Below are 22,313 nucleotides of genomic sequence, written 5' to 3'. Positions count from 1 at the left end.
GAATTGTTCTTTTAGACATTCCTTACTAAATATATTTATCCATTAAAAGAACCAAAGGCTTTCTAAAACTTGCGGAAACCTTTCAACATTTGAATTAACAAATCTAGAGTTATTTTAATGTTGTGTTTCACATGTTATAGGACCTTTTCAATAAAAAAAACTCTGGAAAAGTGTTCGTGAAAACATTGAGAACGATATCATTCGTAAAAGCAAACTTGACATATCGTAAAATTTGAAACGTTTTACAAAAAAAAATTGAAGACCATAATGATTTGATTCAAATCACGGTTTATTTTATGAATACTTTTAAACGTGCCAGTCATAAGCACTCTGATTGCATTTTGTGAAATTTGTTAGCTGTAAAAACAACACAGTTTTATATTTGTAATTCTCAAATTTATTTAATTTAATTTATCTAAATAATTCCTTGACAGTTTTTGTTATACATACCATGTTACTCAGCAAGAGTTGGTAGCCTTAAATATAAGGGTTTTGGAACGAAATTTGATGTAAAAAACCGGAAAAATTTCTTTTGTTCTCGGTAGAAAACCGGAAAAAACGGTCATTTCAGAATCGAAATCTTGTGGCCACTCCGACTTACTTCTTATCGTCTTATCAGTTCTATTCTAAAAACAAACTCATAAAACTCAAGACAATTTTGATGTTTGTTTTGAAAGATTTTATAAAATAAACGCTTTGTTCTCAAAGCATAATTGTTTGAAGATACTTTGTAATAGCCTTGCAATTATGTTATGTTGTTGGATATGTTGGAATGTTGGACAGAATTTGAATTGTCTAAAGTACTATAATCACAAATAAATACAAGAAAGAAATTGAAGCGTATAATCTAAACCACAAGTTCTTCTGAGTTGCTTTCTTTGGGCTGGTGCCCTGAATTCAATTAGATTTGATTAGAAAAGTTCAAATATTAAAATCATAGATACTTCGTACATGGAGGTTACTGGAAGTTAATAAATTGTGTAAAAAATCGTATTCTATGTGTAGATAAAAATATTAACCTCCCTAAGTGTTTGCCATCTATTCAAAAAATTGGGAGTTGAAAGTTCGGAATCAAGAAATGTGAAAATTTCGAAACTAAATGCAAACACTGAATCAATATTTCTAAAACTTGACTCCTGAAAATTCAAATTTGTAAAAAAATCCTTTTTAAAGCCATCATAATTTGACGACTTCTGAAATTTTCAAGCCACCCCCACCGAACGGTATCCACCCCAAGCAACATCAAAACCCAAAAGAGACACGAATCGACCAAGTAGTGTTGGCGGTCGGTTCTTTTGAAATGCGAAACTTGCTGCGTTCTTCTCCTCCCTTCCTGGGGTGTGAGGGGGACCACCAATTCTTCCGCCCGGTTTTTTTTTTCTCTTTCGTTCCGTGCATTCAGCCAAACTGCATCAAGTCAGATTTGAGAAGGGAAGAGGGGGGGATTTGGGGTGGAACAGTATCATTTCGTGGTTTGTTTATAACCTTTCCGAACCGCCGGCCGCGCCGAGACCAGTTTAGTGTGGTCCGTTCCATGTTTCGCCAAATCTTCCCCAAAGTGGGTGGTGGTGGTGGTTGGGGTCCATGGAGAGAGGGGGACTCCCCGTGGAGCGTTGCCAGCAGATTAAGATATTAAATAACGCGCGGTGTGTTCATTCAGCTTTTTTTTTTTGTTGCCTTTTGGAGTTCGAGTTTTTCAATGAAGCGAGAAGGTCCACGGCAAATCGGTGTCGCGGAGGACGACCTTTTTCTTATTATTTGGTCTTGCCGTGGCACCTTAACCATAACACCACACAGGACGGTGGAATAAAGGTGGCTTGAGAAGCTGGGAAGTTGATCATATTTTGCATATCTTTATTGCACCAGCGCTTTTTTTTCTTAATTTGATTTTGACTTGTGACAAATTATTTCGTGAGTTTATTTGCTAGAATATTTCATCATCAAAAACATTACAATTAACACTGCTACCACGTCCGATGCACTAACAATCCTGGCAAGGTGCACCACACCTACCTAAAGCCGTCTTAAGCTCTCTGTCGGATGTAATTGCAGATCTAAAAATAGATCTTTGCTCAATTGCTCCGAGATAACCACCACACTCAACTCGCACAGGGAAACCCGTTTTCAGCTATACTAACTATTCCGCCGACTGCCCAGTTCATAAATACACACCTTCTGTCGGTCTGTGTGTATTGTTGCTAATTGTGTCGTACCTCCCCCTAACCGCAACCCTTCTCGATCTTCTAGTCATTGCCAGCAAAATCCCCCCCCGTGTCGGTTTGAAGACGAGCTTCGCACTTCAATAGACAACCACCGGTGTTTGGCCCTCCTCCGTCTGTCCGTCTATTTTTAGCCTACACACAAACGGTCCATGGAGTCTACGACCCGCAAGGATCACCGACTCCAGACATGACGCAAGCGGCGATCGGACTTGGGCAATAAAAGTTTAATTGTTCCACTTCTAGGTTCCGAAACAGGTGCGAGCTAGACGCGCGAGAATCGATTTTATCAACTTGTAAAAAAAACATCCCTAAATGGTTTTACACCAGCAGTGAAAACAGCGCCGATCTCGACAATTGACGTCAATTGGCGTACCTGAACGCAACGCGGCAGGTCCCCCCACATGGGCTCACTGCGGGGGTCCACCCGGGGCGGTACTAAAAATAACCCGCCATAATTGTCGCGCCGTTACGCGCCAGATGGGCCTGATTAGCAAGTGAGAGTCCAGCAAAGTGGCTCAAGATGTTCGCACGCCACGCACTCCAGACTCAGATGAATCAGTGGGCAGTGAGTTCATAACGTGCTCGTACAAAGTCCACTCAAACCACAAACAAGCTTGTTGTTTGGCAAACATGACTCGAGAGTAAACTTTGACATCCAGGACCAGAACGTGCCCATGGTCGTGACTGAGCTCGCCGTCGTCGTAATCCGCGTTCCAGGTCATGTGTAGAACCGGCCAAGCAAGGGTTCCCACCACGGAGCACGTGTTTTCCCATGTGAAACAACAGCAAACCATTACGGGGCAAGTTTCTGCTGTGGCCGCCGGCGCGACGTAACCCAACCCTCAGAGATTCGATGAAGCCGTCAAACTGACATTTGAATGATTTACGGTGAGCTGCTAGAAGCGGCTGGATTAATACATCACTTGATCACTCTGGAACAAACCCGCTCTAACTAGCCGAATCGATTCATTGGCAGCGAAATCCGAAATCACCTGCTCGAACACCTCGCCGTTTGATCACGCTGCGAAGTCACGATCGACTTGTTATAATTACCTGTGTATGGGCTATTTTTAGCACTTGGCGTGGTAATAAATTGTAGAAACGTTACTCAGCCGGTGCCAAACCACCGCGTGGACACGGGAACTGCGAACTGAAGTTCGTCGTCTACTGGGTACAATCTCCGGGAGAGCGTCCAACATTGGTCACTGATAATCAGCTCAACTCAAATCAAATCTGGAGCAACATTTGAAAAGGGCACATGTTTGTGCGAATTGTCTCGGAATTTGCATAGCAGTTTCAGCTGTCAAAATGCTTATGCGCCCTTTTCTCGTGTTGCTCTAGAAATGGTCTAATTCTAATGAGTGTATAGTAGGGTACCCAGAATATGGGACTTTTTTTCAAAAACTCGCCCCAAAAGCTGAATATTGTTCCTTGACCTATTTCAGGACTTTCTGCCAAATGAGCAAAATCGGTCAACATTTACCAATTGATACTCGGAGATGAAGTTTGCATGGGAAAAATCGAAAAAATGCATGAAAAACCAATTTTGCCTACTGTTTTGTCTACCGGGTGCGTTACCTCCATTCAAAAATTCCCAGAAGTGAGATTCTCATTGGAAATTTAGTGCTCTACAACTTTTTAGAAAATACCAAAGTTGTAAAACTTGATCCTGAAATGTTATTAGCGATTTTTAAAAGGCTATTCAAAGTTTGTTTACATGGCAGCTGGACGTTTGTTTGCATCAGATTTCCTATCTCTTTCTAGCAAAAGTGTTTTGCCAGGCCACCCGATATGTCAGGCAACATACTTCGTAGGGCTGTGACAGCTCGAACTCGATCATTGTTTGCCTCAGAACACTGTGACGAGAAATTAATCATTTTTGGGTTAAATTGTATATTTTTTCACCAGGCCTAGAAAGCCTTATAGGGGGTGAGGGGGTAATATGCACCCTCTAAGGGAAAACTGTGATTTTTCAACCATTACAGCATTTCTGTGGAAGAATATTGTTAAATGTTCTAAAACTACTATTATTCTTCGTCATCCATGTGAAAAAGTCTTGACCATGCTTTTTGCATAAAATTCAATTAAAAATACGTTTTTTCATGTTTTTGGACTCATCTATCTATAGAATAATGAAGATTATGGCAAAAATTATATAAATCAATACTTACAAAATCAATAAATGCTTTTCATATTGTCCATAAATCACCAAAAATCATATTGAAAGTTCAATGAAAATTACATCAAAACACAACATTTTAAAGTTTTGCAAATGACTTTAGCTGTTTTTGTCCAACGATGCTCAATTTTTTCTAGCATGGTTTTACGACATTAAGCTTCCAATTTCTAAGATTTTTTCCCAGGAAAATTCATCCCAATACCGAGAAAAGCAAGGGGTGCACATTACCCCCTCTCCCCTGATTACATAAAGTGTAAATACAATTTTTTGAATATTTTCCCCACAATTTTCAAAAATCATGATTTTTCTATAAAGTTGGCAACACTGCCAAACGAATTTTGATCATATATCCAAAGTCGAGAGTTTTCAATTTGCAATTTTCATTTTTAATGTGTAAAAAGTTGAAAAAACTGGTATCGCCACAAAACAAAATTTACCAGCACAGTTTAACGGGACAAAATTATTGGTCGGTTCCTTATCCTCCTCTCGTGTTCTTTCATCGCCAATTTCTGAGAAAACAAAATAATCTTCGGCGAGTGTGCATGAACGAGTAAAAGAGAAGCAGTGATAGAAAGAGAATGCTCTTGCTGGCATTAAAGAAAAGAGAACTCACAAGCTATAGTGACGGTTGCTTTCATCTCTGATATTTTGGAACAGGATTCATCAAATGATAGATTTTTCTATCATTCATTTATTACACTGGTAGAAACGCAAAATATTAGATTTTTTTCCCAGGAAGGTGTTTTTTTTTCAGAATCCACACGAAATTTGTCTTTGTCACTAATTTAGACCAACTCCCTCCAAAAATATCCAACGACAAAAATATTGCTAAGAAACTTATGTTCATTTTGAAAATTTGCAGGCTTAATAACAATTTTGAAATTTGGGTACACAGATCGGAAAAAGACGGTAGCATAGTCAGTAAAACACACTTTGATAATATCTTAGGATGTAGACAGGTTTGGTGTCAGGAAAATGGTAATTGCACCATTTTTCAACAATCAAATTTTATTCTTAAATAGTGAAATAAGTGTGCTGAAGCTTTTTTTGTGATTTCGTTGTAAAACTCCTTACTTTTCTTGTCGTTCTCGAATGAAACGGCCTATTTTTCAACGTCAAAAATAACAGTGCTGAAAAGTTCAACTTGTAAGCAATTGAATCGAAAAGAAATACTGTCAATTCAAAATTGTATTCATCCAACTCGGCAAACCTAGTAAAATAAATGTACTTCTGTTTTTAAGGCAAGGACATTTGAAATTAAGTTTTTTGCTCTCTTGACCTTATTTAAAAATAAAATTTTAGAAACACATAGGAGATATAAAAAATTAAGACTGTTTGAAAGATTAAAAGCAATAGAAACTTCAAGATTCTCAGGATTTCAGCAAAATTTTCTCTTGCTAACCTACAACACTGCAAGACTTTTCCGCATTCTTAAACGAAAGCTGTAATATTGACTGGACTGCCTGAAAAGACATTTGGCAAAACTTTTGGTTCTGTTAGAATAGTTCAAGTTCTTGTCCAAAGTGCCTTTACTACACGGAGAAAAAAGAGTTCCTAACATCGTGAACAAGCGTTCATGAAAATGGGAACCTCGAACAAAGTGTTCGAATCCCATGGTACGATTTTGAAAAACGTACCATAAAATTTGAACACTTTGTTCGTGGTTCCCATTTTCGTGAACGCTTGTTCACGATTTTAGGAACTCTTATTTCTCCGTGTACAAACAGCGTTCGCAGCTCAAATGGTGGCGCTCTCTGCCTGCTATAAGTGCCCAGTTGGCGCAACGTACTTTAATGCAATCTAGCACAATTGACGTCCAACTAGGGGTACGATAAATGCAAATACGATGCACAAACCAACTGCAGCCATGATGACCATTCTAGCACCGACTTAGAACACGCCTAGTCCCAAGTACCTGAACTCACCGAATGAGCTGGAAATCTCTCAAGATGAACCATTTCTTCTTGTTTGAAACAGGCTCACACAAATCGCCCGACAAGGTCGACGCATCGTCGACGCCGCTGTAACGCGATAATGTTTGTAATTGGAGGCCAATTATCTCGCCATAAAAGTACGAAGGCGACGACGACGACGACGGGCAGTGTGGCCAGATGACATTATTACCGCCACGGGATGTGACCCCCAACCGTCACCACCACCACTTTTGTGCTATTTTTAACAAAACCTTTAACCGCACCACACGTCAAACCCCGGGATTGAGTGCACTTTGGTTCGGATGCTGGAAATTGAACGCGCGTTTCGCTTCTTTAATAATATTGATTGATTTGCCATGGAATGTGAACTCTTTGAGCGAGCTGGTTGGAGTTTTGCTGGAGGGACTCAATTGATCGAATCAGGGTGCGCTTTCGATTTGTTTGCGGCGGCGGCAATCAGCTTTGAACATTTGTCGCATGAATTGGAGTTTTTTTGAGAATTGAACAATGCTGAATATGGTAGAAGAACTCTTCGAGTTAGCTTTGAAGAGGTAGTGATCTACCAAACTTGAAAAAATATCATACATAGGACTTCAGAACATGATTTCCTCAATTCTTCAAAAATCTTTAAATGATGTCACTTATCACTAACTGAGACGAAACAAAACAAGAGAATATGAACCTCAAGTATTTACAACGGCTTCAATCCAACAAACCGAAATCCAAACTAACATCGAACATTAGTACAAGAAAATCTTCCCCAAACTTTCAAAAGATCATCAAAGAGTAAACGATATCTGCGTCTGACATTTTACCTGCGAATGTATTAGTGAGAGCGAAATTCTTTCCAAAAATCCTGACAGTAAGAGAAGAGAGACTTGTTCTCCAGCGAATTTCTCTCTGGTGAGATTGAAATTCCCTCTAAATCACTCGTTATGAAAGTAAAACTTTTATAGACCACTTCACACCCGCCAGTAAACTCAATAAAACATAACGACTCTGTTCAAACACTTCCTACAGCCTCTATCCCGCTCAACTATCTGTAAAATCTGTGTTTACACGCTGTTTCCCACTTCAAACCTTCTCACCCTCTCTCTCCCACCATCATCATTATCACTTTAAACAAACAGCTCAACCGTTCCCTGCCAGAACCGACCTAAACAAACCCTAAACCCGGCTAATCTCCATCATCCTCACAGAGCACCGCCGCTTAACGACCGAGGGCAAGCCAAGAATGTAATCGGGTACTAACGATCACTTACAAACCGAGCGCAACCTCAACAACAACAACCAACAAGCTCTCCGAGACATCGCCTGTCTCAACAGGCCAATCACCGTGAGTGAGCGAGAGAGAGAGGGAGAGAGCGCTCTTGCTCTTTCTTAGTCGGTGTGTCTAACTTAATTCGATCGCGCGCCCGACCCAGACAGTATGGTACCAGCTGAGGCCAAGCCGCACCGTAATAAGCTGCACCTTAAGCCACTTACGGCCCCGAAGAGGCATGTTTGGTGACGCGGAGAGGAAGGTGTACCGAAAGTGTCAACGAATCACTTCTTTATTTCTGTGTGTTCACAGTTTATATAAAAATAAAATCTAGTGAATATGTAAATACCGCCGCGGTTCGTTTGACATTCCACCCGCTCACTGTCAAGACGTAGTGCTGTCTTGTCACATGGGGAAATTTGGAACGAAACGCCACACGTCTTACAAATTTTTGACAGTTCTTGTCTCCCCCAACAAGCTCACGCTGAATCCATTCTTCTCGAAACGTCAAAAACGCGAGTGACAAGCGCGCACAACCCCGACCAACGCTATCGCTTCGATCTTCATCGAAGTCTCGCGGCGGGGCCATAAAGTCTGTGTCGAAACCCTCCTTTTTGGTGAGGCCAGCCGCGTCAGGTTTCGCCAGGCCAAGCTACTAGCACAGGAGGACATTGTGCCCTGCATACGGAATGACCGCAGTTGGCGTGCGCGCACTGCATTTCTTGCAAACACACTTGCAGATCGATCTACACCGGCCGTATCCATGTCAGGCTAGGCCAGGGCCAACCCGCTGCAGACAGAGAGAGAGAGGTGCAGGTCGTTACATGCACATCACGCGCCGGACACTGACCACGGAACGTAACCTCCTAATCCTAGCGGCACGGTGGAACCACGTTGGGTTGGACGCTTGAAGAACTGTCACTTTTTGCACCACTCTTGGAAACATTCGGTGTCAAACCATCGGGGTTTCACTGTACACGGAAAGTAATCCTTTCGGTGTCACCGTGTAAGAAAACGCGAATTCGAAAACGGTGTCAACGGTCTCAGGTTGAAAACGTCAACATTGTTTCCGTTTTTCGACGCAATTAATCAAACTATTGTCGGTTTCGATGAAAAGAAACGTCAAAATCTACAATATTGCTAATTTTGCGAAAACTTGCACCATTTTTCACATCCGAAGAAGCTATCACCACAGCAGTCACTTACTTTGTCGAGTTGATTCGATGATTTGCGAAAACAATAAAAAAAAAACTCGCGATAGCGCGGGATTTGAACTGTCGAGTGATCGTATTCGTGATCGTTGATTGGCGCGGCGGGTCGTTTTACGAGAGCGCGCACGCGAGAGGGATTCGATTCGTTTCGTTCGAAGGATTGTTCAAGACTGAGTCAGGTCGGGCGCAGGGGTACAATATATCGGGCCTCGCAGGCCCGAACCGGTGGATGACGTAGGGGACGCTGCGCTGAAGGGAATTTTCGCGCGATATCACCGGTGACGGCGGGAGGAACGGGGGCGTTCCGGGAAAGATTGGAGCTGGTTTGCATTTGAATTTGCATTTCGATCATGTGATTGATAATTGGAGCGCATTCGTCATTCGTTGGTGTGTTTGTGGGATTAAGGTTTTTATCTTGGCCGCCAGGGGAAAACACAGGTAATTGGCAAATCACGCGATATTTAGTGTTTTTCGTGACAGTATCTGATAGTTCCACAATTTCCTGGAAATGTGGAATTCTCGTGAAATAACCTTGAAGATCTATGACAATATTATGAAATCGGATTTGTAATTTTCATTCAACAAATAAATTTGGTCAGTCTTTAAGTACCAATTTAAATCACTGATAACCAGCGATGGAAGAACCATCATCAAAAGAAAATCTTTTGACGTTCATCAAGAGAAAAAAAATCCGTAGGGAACATGGCACTCCTCTCTCGCTCACAAAAAATAGGTAAAAGAAATCTCCAATAATCATCATTTGATTATTCGGTGGAAGATATTTTTCACTACTACTGTTACAAGTGTAACGTCACATGTCGAAAAAGGACCTGTCACTTTTTGTAGATGTGCTATGTGTGTAAACAAAGCGAAATAAACAATTATAAGTGGTGCTGACAAGGAAATTCACATAAAATCCTTAACAAATTGATTGTCTTGAAGAATTTCGGGAGCGATTTTTTTTTGACTGATTCCCTTCCTCTCTTTTTGGCGGGTGAAGGAAGTTCGTAAGCGAACATCTTCAAATAAAAAGCTTCGCTTAGCACTAACTGAGAGAGCAATCAGAGAAAAAGGGAGAGATTGACTCTTTTGCGCGGGAGATTGGAAATCGATTGCGCGAAATATCGCTAAAATGATAGTTTTATGACTGAATAATAAGAATTTCGTTAATGATTTTGACTCACTTATACATTTAAACGTTTTATGTCAGATGTCACAATTTTCGCCCACTCATTGAAGATATTCTCAATATTAATAACATTAATCACTTTTGCTAGGTAAGATCAAAAGCTCAAGCAAAGTTCATTTCTAGAGTTTTTTTTTTAAAAAAAAGGTCCTACAAACCAAATTTTCATTTTTTTTTTTTTGCTTTTTGGGTGTTTTTGAATACCCCTGACGGTTCTTAAAACACCAAAAAGCAATAATTGGAAATTTTGTTTAAAGGACCTTTTAAAAAAATGTATAATTCAATATCAAAAATGATGTAAAATTAAAACAAAATGCAAAAAAAACACATTTTTTCATCAGACAAGAACCACATGCAACCCCACTGCATTCCTCAAGTTCAAGCGCAGTCAGTCCATTTAGTGAGGTACAAATTGTTAGTACAACAGCTCAATCACTTATGACGTTCCTGCCAGATTAGTGCCAATCACGTGGGTAAACATTCGAATTCCACGGCAATGGCGGAATGCGTTCTAAATTTACGTTCAACGGTTGGAATTTCTTCGTACCGCCCGTGGACGGTCGTCATTGTCGATTCATTGATAAAAATATTCTCCTTGCACATGCAAACGCACGCAAGCCGCACACGTTCGGTCAGAAGAAACCAAGCCCCCACACACACACAAACCACCAAACCGACAACATAAAAACAAACACGCGAACGCGGGTTTGTTTTTCTTCTAGCTGTTCACGCGGTTGAGCTAATATCTCAGTCATGGAATTTGCGTAGGTCCAAAAATTTGTTTAGCTTATTTTTTTGCAACTTTTATTTCGCGAGAAAAATGTGAAAATTGCCCATATCCTGAACACAAAATTTCATTCAGACAAACAATCAAAAAGACACGTGCTTGAGGTACACTGAAACCCCGATGGTTTGACCGACGACTGTTTGACTGTTGTCAAACAAACGGGATCACTTTTTAGTTTGACACCCCTTTTACACGGAGTTCACACACACTACCAAACGTGTGGTTTGATAGTGTGCGTGATCGCCGTGTAAAAAGTGACAGTTCGTCACTTTTTAGTTTGACTTAGACCAACCAACGGGGTACAAACTAAAAAAGTGATCAACCACCGGGGATTGAGTGTACTCCAAACAAAGAAAGAGAAGAAAAATGGCGTCAAACAGATAATTGACAGGTTTGGCAACACTGCCCCGCTAATGGACGTCAATTACTGCTATTTTGGGGGTATTCTGAGCGCAAATATTGGTCGAGCCCACACCGTTTGGTTTCACACTTATTTCCACACCAGTGACTAAGCGCGAGTGTTGTTTATTGTTGCGAATGGCAATTGTTTGACAGAAATCGCAAATAGACGCAAGTGCTAATTTTTGGAGGAGAGTCCAAACAGATAAGTAAAGCGTTTCAGCAGAAATTACGGCTAATTTAGGAGGGATTTCTTAGTTTTGGCATCCTTTAGATCAAATATTGAACTAACTGAACTAGTCCCAAATCATATCCATCGACCTTTACTTTTGCTGCGCAAAAATCGTAAATGCCATGCAGCTATTATCACCTTCGGAAACTGGTTTCCGGTGAATTTGGCCACCACAAACTGGGCTGGTTTCTCCCCAAAATAAAGTCCCCAAAAGGATGCAACCACTTAGCACCTGGTGCGGTGATGATTCCGAGTGATTTCAGATCAAGCAAATGACTCAATTTTCATGAAACTCTCTGATGTTTGCCTTCGCACCAACAGGCCTTCATTGTTTTCACATTGTTTACAAACATTGCTCATCTGCCGAAAAGTGACAACTCATTTCGTCTGACGTTTTAGTTTTGATTGTGTTTGGGAGATCGAATTTCCTCGCGAAAATCTTGACGAATTTCTTTCGTTGAGTGGTATTTCACGCAAGAATGATGAGAGACTCGGTATTTCCTAATTTTCACTCAGGGTGTGCTCAACAAAGATAAAATTTAATATTTTATAAGTAATCTTATCTCACCAACCAAAGTGAGAGGTGGTGAAACACGGAAAAGAAGTTCTTTGTTTTGTAATCATAGTTTTGTTTACAAACATTGTTTATCTACTAAAAGTGACAGGATATTTTCGTTTGAATCATGGTCAAACTAGAGGAAATTCGAATTAAAGAATTCGCTCCACGATTTCCACATCCTAAATTATATCATGTATAACTCAACAGACAATTCTCGAGAATCTCATCAAAAACCACCAGCTCTAATCAACAATATTGACAAGCGCCCAAATGCTGGATTTACTTCCCGGAAAACCATCCCATCCCGAACTAAACCATCAACAACAACAAAAAACTGTCCACAACACACAAGACATAATTAACCGCAAAATTCCAAAAATATCTCCTTCCTTGAATCTGGCCTACATGCATGATGCCGATCGGATCCGTTACTGATGCTGCACTTCTTCATCTTCTTTTTCTCAGCCAACATAAGATGATGCTGAAAATATGATTTCAGATGTCATCAGAGACATAGTGCAGACTGAGACCGAGATATCAAACCGGCAAGTGTGTATCTTATTTTGCATCGTTGTTGACGATTTTGTGGGTGCCATATTGAAAGATTTGTGCACCCAAATTTTATATTTTCTGAATCTTTTACCTGACGAGCCGTTCGGTTTGTAGACATTTTCCACGGAAAACTTGGTCGACCTCTGGTGTGGGACACCCCTGTGACGGGAACGTCACTCATACGACACTCTCAAAGCAACTCATCACGCGTCGATGACAGCTCGTTTCCGCACGTGAGACAGAGCAGAGCAATTCGCACAGTTGTCGGGGGAGAGATCATCGCGAGAAAAAGTGATGTTTTATGTGAGAATTTAAAACTGTTGACAAACATTTGAGAATGACTTACGAAAATTTAAAAAATCACAAATATTTGTTTTCCATCTGAATTTTTCTAATGTGAACAAAAAAATATTAAATTTTTGACTTTACTCAGTTTTTGTAAAATTGTTGTGTCCTCAAAATTTGCGAGTTTCTGCCAACAAAAACACCACTTTTTCTCTTTTTTCTTCCTCTTGTTTCTGCTGACTGCGGCTGAAAAATGATGAAATACTTCCGAGAAGAGTATCCAAACTAATTTATGATGTTCGCACTGAGGCGCAACATCAAAGGACCACGCGTCCGCCGTTTTTAGTTCAAGTATGTTCATTGCCACCGACGACCCGGTAGGAGTAACGAGGGGGAAGGAAAACAAGCTATTTTTGCAAGAAGTTTTGCGAGGACGACGCGCACAAAAACTGCAAGTCCGTTGACAAATTGAACCAGACATGCGAACGGTTTGCGCGGTGGCGGCGAGCACGCAATACCACGACATTTTTCGATGAAACGCGCAATACAATGTGGAAGGAACTACAAGAGTTTGAATGAAACTTACTTTTACTATAAATTTAATCGATCTTCTCTACTATTTCTCTACTGAAAACTAAAATCAACGCAAAAGTACTTCCCGAAAGTGTAACCTAATTTCCTGAGAACTATAAAAATAGTGAAGGACTGCTAGAAATAGAAATGCTTTGTTATCATTGCTCTGAATCATAAAACATTGCACAACTCAACCATAACAATAAACATCTGCGAGCTATTGATAACTGTTGCACTGTGGTTTGAATTAACTGACGTAATATTTAAAGCAAAGTCTGATATTCCCGTATCGTATGTGCTTGTTACAATTTAAGTTAAAGAAGAAAAACAATTCCCACGATTGTCAAAAGGTACTAATCTTGAGATGACTAACAACTTTGCCGAAGCAAAATTTGCCAACTCATGCTTCTGTTTGCATTTTTGTGTTTTACGATGTTGCGATTTTTAAGGTCGTAAATCTACTGAAAATAAACAGCTGCAGAAAGTTTGACATTTAAGAAATGAATGAATAAAACAGTGAGAATTCTCTGGTGTGAATTTCGCTAATCCAAATGTATTCTGAATAAAAAGCGCTTAAATGTAAAAAATAACCAATCAAAATTGTGTGCACATTTGACAACGACTTGGTTTTTTTGTTTTTGACAGCTGTCTTTGTTTACATTTAATTCAAACAGATATCAATTCTAACATAATTTCTGGTGAATTTTGAATGTGAGCGTGATGTTATGCCTATCCCACTTGCTCTAGTGACAGTAAAAGTTTAGTGTGAGTGGGATAGGCTGCTTGTTTACATCCAATGTTACGCCCTATTGAAAATTTACTACGGAACATTTCGTTCCAAATGTAATCAAAAACATCAAAGACGTTGCAAGAAAATGACAAATCTCAGCCCAACATGACATTACTCTCTCTCCCTCTCGCTCTCTATCTCTGTCTACGGTTTCAAAAAAGGTATGTTTGTTTATGTTGTCGTGGTCTGACTTGAGCCGTACGCTAAAACCGCAAAAACCAACAACGCAAACGCGAAAACAAACAAGAAGAAAACACAAAACAACAGCGCTTTGACATTTAAATTGTTCGCATTCCTTTCGGGGCACTTATTTGAATACAATGCGCAACATGATGCCTACTTTGTATATGGGTGGGCGCCTTTACGATGGTTTACGGTACCCACCGACCACCGCCGTGACGATCCCACCTTTTATTTTCTTTACTTGGGTTGATGGACCCTTGGGGAGGACGACATTTCGATTTTTAATCTTGTTTACAAAAGCAGAGCATTTAATTTGACAGCCGTGAAAAATCCATGAATAAAATATCATGCCCGAACGAAACGCCACGCAAAATGAGTATAATTCACAGTTTCACGATTAATTTTCACGGTAGCTCAAACCGAGTTCAGAAAACGTCAAAAACGCATGTGACATTCTCTACAAACTCAGTGCCGAGTTGTCTCGCACTCGGTTGAACCCGTTCTTCAGAGCGCCTCGCCAACTACGGGGGCCTATCAATCTCAATCAACAGGTTTAGGTTGTGAAATTCCTTGCGCGCCCTGGAAAAACGGGGGGTGTGTCACTTGGCTGTTCGTTGACATGACGGCGCTGGGCTGTTGTTGTTGTTGTTGTTGTTTGCGCCACTTAGCGCTGCGCTTAAACGCACCACCAACATCTCTTCAACTAGTTGTTGTTGTTGTTGTTGTTTCTAGAAACTGAAAACCAACACTGCGTTGCTGCGAAATTACAGCAATCCCATCTTCTAGGGGTTGACGCATGGGCTACGTGCCATGTCACTGAAGGAAAATAACAAGCGGGGATGTAATTATAAATAATTGATTTATTTATCTTGTGTCAATTCGCGCCGGCCAGAGCGTAGAGCTGCTGCTGGAAATACCACGGCAACGGTTCAATGCTGGCTAATAATGGCGTACACTGTGGTGAGTATGATGATGCATCGAGATGGATTCATCTTCGCTAGAAAGACTCTTTCCTGCGATTATTTTCCATTACACCGCACAAATGATGTTTATCGGTTGATATTTCTTTGAACGAAGCGCATATCAGCAGATCTCAAATGAGTTAGGATGGTGATTTGCATTGAATATCAAGAAGTTTCTCTAGAATTTATGGTCAAATTAATTGCAACGCTTGCTTAGAGCGTATCCCATTAGGTCTACCTTCTCAAAAACCGACCAACTCTGAGCGAAACTTATTTATGGATACCGTCGAGATTTTTCCTTATCCTCTTAAAAAAGTAGACCATCAACACTTCACATCTAATCTTATCAGCTAAAATCACCGTCTCCAAGCGAATTCATAGACAAATTGATTGTTTTTTGTTTTTAGTTTTCAACCTCGCCTTACCGGTCGTTGAAGTCTTTAACAGAAAGGCTCTTTTGCCTATGCGCCTGTCTGAAATATCAGGATGTGTCACTAGCTTGCAAGATTCCCAAGGGGCGTGACATTTGGTGGTAGCATCAACCATTAATTGGTATACGATAGAGAGAAATCATTAAGGATTTCATTCTTGAAACAGCGCGTGCGATTGAAGAGAGTTCCAACGAGTACTCAGTGAGAGAAAATATCGTTTGCGAACCATTCTCTCTTCTCTCATTAGCGAGATTTGTGTAAACTGAAAGTTTATCGTCGTGTCCCACCAAATGTCTCTTTCGTCTGCGAAATAAGTTAACTCTTAAAAAGGGAATGCAAAAAAGTCTTGTCAAAATTCTCGACGATAGTTAAGACAGTGTTGCCAAATTTGCAATATCTCTTCTTGTGGAAAAAGCCTCATTTTATCGCAAAATTATCGATATTGAAAACAATACCTCTGTATCACCACTTACGGTAGATTCAAATCCATACCGACAGCTTTCATCAAGACAAAGAATTACGACTTCCCGAGACACACAAAGGTAGTTTCATCAGAAAAAGTACATACTTTGTCTTGTCGCTTTCGTGTGATACACCTGAGTTGAGAAACACACAAAAATCCCCTACCAAATTGCACTTTACAAAACAACAGCAGCAAAAAACACACGAAAGGAAATGCATTATTCCGGCGATATCGCCAGCGATTTTCCCTCGAACCGGGACCTGGGCCACCGCTGAATAACCGCTGAGGGCCTGACCGGATCGCGAGATTGCGTGCCGCCACAAAGTCTACGTGATCGCAAGCGCAAAAGCTGGTCGCGTCACCTATACCAAGTCAGGCCCGTCGGTGAGCGCCACAGCAAAACATGTTCGACCACATTGTAAAGCGGTCGTCGGTGGACAGCACCACACAACTACCACTGGCTGACTTGGCGAGAGGCGCCATTTTCACCGCAGCTTGTGACCCTTAATGGTTTTGACGGACGCGGACGGAGAATTTACTGGGTAACCTATTTCTTCCAAAAGAAATGATTACCACAAGTGGTAACATGCACAGACCGATGCGGCGTCAGAGTGAGTTGACAAAATTCGAATATGTCTCAAACTCGGGTTAGACGCGAGATGACGTAAGGCAGAGGCGACCAATTCAAACTAATTAAAAAAGTATATCGCGAATTGAGTCGTTTTGATGGAGCGAACACATGGAATAGGGTGTGCCCAAACATTGGACTGCATGAAAAGCGAATAGCACTTTGCCACTCCTTCTGTGTCAGCGGTAGAACAATCTTCATCAAAAAAGTTTCGGCAGTGTTCCTAGATTTCCAGATTTTCTTTCACACATGGCACATTCCAGTTCAATCTTGAACAAAAAAAAAGTCCAAAATGAAAATCAACTTTTTCTAATCGAGCTCAAACTTGGTGGGGCTGAAACATCTAAGAACCACGATTTCCGTACAAATCTCAGGAGGGGTTGGTCCGATTTTTATTTTTCAAAAAATCATCATCTTGTCACTTGTGTGCTGCGAAAAACATATTTTCAATTTTTAAACCAAGACTAATATTTTAAAAGGGCGTAATATAGAATATTTTACCCTTTTGAAATGTTAGTCTTGATTTAAAAATTTTGAAAGTATTGTTTTCGAAAAGATCGGGAAATTTCACGATTGTTTAATTTTTTTTAACATTGAAAATTGGACCATTAGTTGCTTAGACATCGGCATTAGAAAATGGAGGGATGTTTGGATGAGACTTGGAAAACATCATTTTTTATGTTTTTAAAGCTTTGCATGGCAATATTTCAGCAACTAAGGGTCGTATCAACAAAGTTCAAAAAAAGCAAAATACAGTGAATTTTCTCAGCTTTTCAAAAATATTTTTTTCAAAAGTAGGCAAACATGTGCATAAATTTAAAAAAGTTACCTAAAAATTGCCTTAACTTGAAAACGGTGCCTCTTATCAAAATTTTACTGAAGTACTTTTAGATTGCAAATTTGATTTAACATCAAAAAATGAAGTTGAAAAATTTTTGCGACCAATACTTCGATTTTTTTAGTTTGTATTCATACCTACAACTTGCCGAAGATACCAAATCGATTGTAGGATGTAAAATTAACTGTGCAATCAAAAAGTACTCTAGTGAAAATTTGAATCAAGTTAGAAGTTAGAAAGGGGGCAAACAAATAAAAAAACAAACATGCAAACATGTTTTTTTTTTTGCCCCCTGATTTTTCGAACCAATTTTGAAGGGGGAGCTACATTACCTTGAAAAATATTTGCAACGGCCTTTATTAGAAAAAAATAATTTCGGATGCTAAATTTAATTTGCAATCCAAAAGATCATTAAAATATTTGTGAAATTTGTATTGATTACACAATTTTCAAGCAAATATTTTTGAATAATGTGTTTGTTATCAAATCCTCATTCATATTTAAAAAAAAAGTAAGAAAGGATTGAACCATATTCAACATTTTGAAAAGTTTTTCGTGATTATGAAATTTTGCAAATATGTTTATATCAAGAAATAAAGGTTTTAACATTTCCATTCGAAATCTGATCAACAGATTCCAAGATGTCGTAGATTGAAATAAGGGCTGATACACAGCAAATAAATTAGTAATCCAGCTGCGTGTAAAAGGCCTGGGTGTAAAATAAATTTTGCATTATTTTATGAAATTCTGTGTAATATTACACCCTGAAATATTTAGCCCATCAGTATGGGAAACCTACTTGACCGAAATGTCAAGCTCATATATACGATTATCCTTACCATTTTTCATCGGTCTGATGGCCGAGCGGGCTAAGGCGCCAGTCGTAACTGTTGGTGCTGGGTTTGAGTCCCGTCGGTTGCAACTTTTTTTTTGTGTTTACAAAAATTGTACATGCAGCGTGTAATATTAAATGTTTTTAATGACGAAGGTGATGTGCATGCTTTTGCATGCGATTTTACCATCGGATTTTTTGCTGTGATAGCACAAAAAAATATTCCGGGTTTTACTCAATTAATCATGCCACACATGTGTACGTCATGAAACATTTCAATCTAAATGTAATTTGATGTAAATTTGCAATAAATCGTAGAATATTGGTTGAATATTACCTTTTTATGATATAATTTTACCTTAATAAGAACGAAAAAATTACACATTTTAAGAAGTAAAATTACACATTTTCAGTGGTAAAATAACACTTTTTTTTACATAAAAGATGTACCCCTTTCCAGATGTAATATTACCATGATTTTTTCTGTGTACATCATTTCCGTGGCGAGTGATTCTACACTTGTTTTATGTGGGTGGCAATTACGAATATCGAAGAAGACATTTTTAGATTTGGTTATAGCTTGAAAATGGTGTATTTAATCAAAATTTCGCAAAAAAAAGCTAAAAAAGTAGTAATTCAGCTGCGTGAAAAAGGCAATAGGTGTAAATAAATTTTGCATTATTTTATGAAATTCTATGTAATATTACACCCAGATATATGTAGCCCATCAGTATGGGAAACCTACTTGACCGAAATGTCAAGCTCATATATGCGTTTATCCTTCCCTTTCTTCATCGGTCTGATGGCCGAGCGGGCTAAGGCGCCAGTCCTCACTAATGGTGCTGGGTTTGAATCCCGTCGGTTGCAACTTTTTTTGTGTTTACGAAAATTGTACATGCAGTGTGTAATATTAAGTGTCTTTTTTGACGAAGGTGATGTGCATGCTTTTGCATGCGATTTTACTATCGGATTTTTTGCCGGTACTTTTCAAGCAGCTGTTATTTTTTTGTAATGTAAAGTAAACCATTTTAAATTTGCTAAACATAAAAATACCAAATAAGAAATTTCAGCTTGACACAGATTGAGAATTTCTCTTAAGGCTCTGAAAGGCATCATTCCCGATCGGCCATCTGGCGGCCATGTTTGTTTTAGAAAAAAAAAAACATTCCAATCTTGATTCAGAATGTTTCAATCAAAAAATGGTTTTCTTTGTATTGTTTGTAGAAGAATTTTACATATAGTGATTTTTATTTCATTTCAATTTACTATTTATGGACCCAGAATTCAGAACCATCATTGACAGCCATTGCCCCAAAAGTGAAAGAAACCATCTACCACCTTAACAAGAATTACGACCAAAGTTGACACCTGAGAAAATTACTTGCGCACAAAACAAGCAAAATCATCAACAGAGTTTGACAAAAATTATTGTTTAGAAAAGTGGTCCCAGAAGACATTTTTTTGGCAAAACTTTTTGTTACTGATTCATTCAACTCTTAGCTCATCGGATGAATCTTTCAAATACCTATCCTACGTTGTCCGGAAGTCATTTCATCTGAACTCATGAAATTCAGCATTGAAATATTATATCGATTTCATCTAAGTACTCACTACTTTGGATAAAGTCTTTTGAATACTTTTGTATACGAGATGATAAACACTGAACTCAGAATTTTGATTGTTTAAGTAATTTTCAGAATTTTTGCATCGCATTTTCGTCAATTCGTGTTAAGATTTTTGAGTCATATATGACCGATCCGACCTGAATGGTTTCAGCGACACCCTACATCACTCCACTTGTCGCCGTTGATCGCGTCCGCGTCATTTGAACGCATCCATCGTGCGCACTTTTCTTTAACGAGAGCAAAATTTTCATTCACTGCTGGCCGGTCGGTCGTGCCCCCTTTTTTTGCTCAACCCGTCTAGGGTTTCGATTAACCATCATTTCCGTCCATTTTCCTCAAACAAGTTTCACTCATTTTCTGGCGCGGAAATTATGGTGTTACGTCACGTGTCGTTTACTTACGATTTCAATTCAGAGTCAGAGTCGGGGTTTATCCGATTCGCACGCGCGCCACGCAGAGTTGAAGAAAAAGTTGTCCGACGAAGGTAAACGTGCGCGGGCACCCTTACGGTGGTAAAGAACGCTCTACCCGGGTCTGCTGACTGGTGCGATGGATTTCTCCTTAAGTGATGCTGCCGCGAATCTCGTTGACCTTTCTACAACTTGATAGCTCTCTTCTGTTTGTTGAAGTCAACTTCAATCACTGATTCACTCTTGAGAGTTTTTGTTTGATTTTTACAACTGAAATCACACTTTTTTCAAATGTTTCTTACTTAATTACAGTCATCTTGGACGACTGTAACGAACTGCACGTGATCAACCTAGTAGCTTCCGTCACTTTTCCTGCTTCCAACTGCAGATAGATGAAACCGCAACTAACTTTTTGTTCGATTTCCCTCCTCACACTTGCACACCTCGCAAAACGTGTTGCTGTTCAAAAAAAACCGATAAACTTTAGCGTTTTACGACGACGTTCTTGCACTTTTCCAGCGCCGGCCTCCTCTCTTAAGTACTTGTACCAACCGACTAAGTAACTTAAACCAGTTACTTATGAAGCTCGCGCGCCGTGCCTTAATTGTTGCCGTGCATTAAACTTCTGATCTTTATTTTGTATACAAACCGATCACTCCTGTCGTGCTGTTATTTTTCCTCTTGTAACTCTTTTTCGCGCGGTTTGCCTCCTTAAAACACTTCTCTTTATTGCACACTCTTTTCAGGGCTTGCGTTACTTGGTACGTTCTGTACGAGTTCTCTCACTCTGTGTTGCGCGTCTGTTGCAGTAGACTTCTCGGATACAACTGAGTCGCCCGTTTTATCTTTTTCTCAACTTATACTTTTCTTCTCATTTGATCGCAGGGCGGACGGACGGACACTGGGCGACGTCGTCGGAGTGTCTCCGACGAGTTGGTTGATCTGGTTCGCTCTTCGCTCTTGCGTTGAGTAGCGTTGGATGTCACCTTCTCCTGCTGCATGGTTTCGGTACAGTATGCGTCATGGAGTTGGTTGCGGAAAAAAAAGTAATGGCGACATGCACCTTTCGGGTTTGGGAAATTTCCAGCAGTTTTTTTTATGGGTGACAGGATAAATTATTGCATGGAGATCACGAGATCACCTTTGATGGTAGTTTTTGCTGTTGTATTAATTTTAGGCATATTCATTTTAATATTTCTTATTTAATCAGTTCAGCAAAGATACAACATTTTAACCAAATTAAAATTAAAGGAAAAAAACTGTATCCTTTGTGATGTTTCTAATCCATTTTCTAAAGAATTTCTGAACAGGTCTGAATTGGTACAAAGTAACAAAAAAAATCTATAACAAGACCTGAACATTCCAGAATCCAGTTGCATCCCAATGGCAACCGTCACTTGTGTCCTAACTTTTTACAAGTAACAAGTCACAAGAAAACACACAATCTTCAGATCTTCAGATCTAGAACGAATATCTGATAAATCCTCAAATTTTCAACCAGTTTTTGATTTATAAAGTCTAGAAATAAAAAAAAATCAAATCGTCCACTTTAACGACCCCCAGAGCTTTTGTGGCCTCTATTGCAAGTTTCTGCTCGAACCTTTGAGTCCAAAGGCTTGAATGGGGAGAGCACCCAAACCTATTTCTACTCCAAGGAACCTTCCACCCCATGGTTCGAACCATTGGATTACGAGTCCAACCGCCGCCAGCGATTGATTTAACCGGAGCAGGCTTGGATTGGTGTGTTGTTTGCCTTTTTAAAGCAGGAAGA

The 22,313-nt window shown here is 39.7% G+C and overlaps 1 protein-coding gene across 5 annotated transcripts in view; it reads right to left on the bottom strand.

Moving 5' to 3' along the window:
* Positions 1 to 22,313, bottom strand: part of LOC120419515 (ion transport peptide) — a 74,127-nt gene that overhangs the window by 27,092 nt on the left and 24,722 nt on the right. Inside the window, exon 1 of one of the 5 annotated variants that reach the window (XR_005605735.2) lies at positions 20,534 to 21,368. The exons of 3 other annotated variants lie outside the window; for them this stretch is intronic. The gene's annotated coding sequence lies outside the window, so the exon portion shown is untranslated. Of the gene's footprint in view, positions 1 to 8,802; positions 8,971 to 20,533; positions 21,369 to 22,313 lie in introns of those variants that run through there. One more of the 5 variants, XR_005605733.2, reaches the window with a different exon arrangement.

The sequence above is a fragment of the Culex pipiens genome, chromosome 3, assembly GCF_016801865.2.
Source record: "Culex pipiens pallens isolate TS chromosome 3, TS_CPP_V2, whole genome shotgun sequence".
Lineage (NCBI taxonomy): Eukaryota > Metazoa > Arthropoda > Insecta > Diptera > Culicidae > Culex > Culex pipiens.
Note: the sequence above shows the minus strand (reverse complement) of the source record. Positions and strands in the feature narration are given on the sequence as shown.